The sequence below is a fragment of the Pinus tabuliformis genome, chromosome 8 (assembly GCF_031772625.1).
Source record: "Pinus tabuliformis cultivar Carrire ecotype Pingquan chromosome 8, CPIR1, whole genome shotgun sequence".
Classification (NCBI taxonomy): domain Eukaryota; kingdom Viridiplantae; phylum Streptophyta; class Pinopsida; order Pinales; family Pinaceae; genus Pinus; species Pinus tabuliformis.
In genome coordinates, this window is record NC_142294.1 from 536,879,572 (window position 1) to 536,882,135 (window position 2,564).

Consider the following 2,564-nt stretch of genomic DNA (forward strand, 5'->3'; position numbering starts at 1 on the left):
ATTTATTTCCAAAGTCACTTTTCCTTTCTAATTTTTCATTGACTTTATAAAAGTCACTTTAAAATTAGACTTAGTAACTTTATCATTTAAAGTCACTTTTAAATTAGATTTAACTTTATAAAATTATAAAGTCACAGTAGGAGAAAAATTAAATTCTTTTGGACACTTTTCCCTAGGCCAAAGATCAAAGCCTAAGGGAACCACCTGTCCTCCGGTACCAAATTTCAACAAAATTAAAAACTAGAAAAAATAAAAATTACATGAAACTTTAGAGGCAAAGTCAGTCAATAGTTGGTGCCTAAAAGCCAAAAACCAAACAAATAGAAGAAAGGTGGGACTAAGGAATAAATCTTAGTCACCCTTTTCTACCCTTCTTATTTTCTACTTTTTGCCATACTCCGTGATCAAGAGTGGACATTACAATGATTAGTTAATTGTCTATTGTTTTCCTCGGATGTTCTTTATCTGAGTTTGAGTTTTGCATTTATTGATCAAGATTTCCTTCTACATCTGGATTTTGTGACCTTGCTCCCACCATTCCTTCTTGATTGATTCCTTTGTTTGTTGGAGGATTTGAGTTATCCTCAGTTATGGGATCCTCTTCCTCTTCCTCATCTGGTTGTTCTACTGAGAATTGCCATCCCTTAGGCTTCTTGGTTGGTTTCTTTTTCTTTCTAGGATCTTTCTTTGTCAAAGGACATGAGTTTTGTAAATGTCTAGTTTGTAGACAAAAGCGACACCTGAATGTTGTATTCACATAATTTAAGAATTGGGTCCAACAATCATTGTTATGTTGCAAAAAAATATGATCAAGAAGTCCTTTGTTGAGGTCCACCTCTACACAAGTTCGGGAAAAAGTATATATTGCTCCTTTTGTTCTTTGTGTACCCATCTTGATGTATCTTCCCAACAGGTTACCAATTCCTTTGAGGACTTTTGGATGCCATAAATGAAGGGCTAAATTATGAAATCTTACCCACACTGGAATTTTTGAGACCACCATTGAGTTGGCATCAAAATATGGGAACCATGGAGTGATAAATAGTCCTACATTACCCAAAACCATGGGACCTCTTGTATAACATACTCTCTAGTCTCAGATGATTCAAATTTAACTATGAGGAAACCCTTGGACCATAAATGAACCTCACAGTTTGGTGTCCAAGTCATAAAAATCCATTGAAAGAGATCCAGAGGTTTTGGCAAAAACCATTAAACCTTCAAGTAATTGCTTGGGATTGATAGGTTGCACGAAGATTAGTTGACTATGCTAGATCTATTGTCATTGTTAGGATTTGTTTTATCTGCTCCACAATATAGGCTCCAAGAATGTTTAGAGTCTGTTCAGATTTACCTGATGCAACAGATTTACCTTTAAGAGTGTCTTTAAAGGAAGTAGATCCATAAATTCATCCAGGCAAGACTCCCTGCAACCTCAGGTTAATGATGATTGTGGAGTTCCTATTTATGCCATAGTCCTATAGTTTTTTATCATCCTTCATAGATATACCGACATAGATCAAACTTTGTGCCTCCACTGGAATACGGGATCTGTTATGGATCTCTCTTTTCAAATATCATACCAAGAAATCATTTTTTGACCCCCATGAGGATCGATATTCCAAATGGGGTTTGAGTGAAAATTTGGAATACTGCACATTTTCCCATGATAAGTTCTTTCTCGTTTTTCTTTGATGGACACTCGTTGGGAATAAAAAATTCCTCTCACCCATATTTCATCGACCTCGGGAGACCCTCCTTTTCATCTTCATTGGGTTCTACCAAGAAAGGAGGTAGAAAGCACAGATCAAGTCTTGTACAGAGGAGGACTACAAAATCAATCTAACACTTTGGCGGATCTACTACATGGTCTATGAAGTGTTCAATATGCATCTAAAACATAAGGATTTGGTCTCGTAAATCTCACATCCATGATTATCGAACTCAATCTTTAAACCATAGGAAAACCCTCCATGGTCGTGGTCATCGAATGAGCTAGAATCAAAATCATGAACATAAATGGAAACATACTCTAGCAATTGAAGAAAATAGCCACCACACACAGAGGAGCCATACCACCATTTACCAATCCATGGTGAGAGCATTATGGTTGTGGAAAAAAAGTTGGGCACAACGGTGGCAACCCTTTGTTGGAAAATCTGATGCATTGCTCTCAAGACATCTAGATCCCAATTTCGACTTGCCACACCTTCATTTTTGAGCCAAACACTGTTCTTCCTCAGCCATATCTCAAAGGTCCCCATTGTCGTTTGCATCGAGATAACAGAAGAACCAGTCTCCATTGTTTGACCCTTCCCCAGTAGTGTAATGCCAACTCATGGCAAGCGGTGACATCCAGGCAAGAGAGGCGTAGCAGACAAACCCTAGAATCAATCACGTAGACCATTTTTTCTAGAGTGATTTTTCTCCTCTGATCTTCATAAGCAGGGTACAATTTTCATAGGATATTAAACCAATTTCACTTTAGAAAAATCAAATTCTCCCTATTAACTTTTTGGAGAGTCACATTTAATATACAGATAGATCCATTATTCAGAATGTTA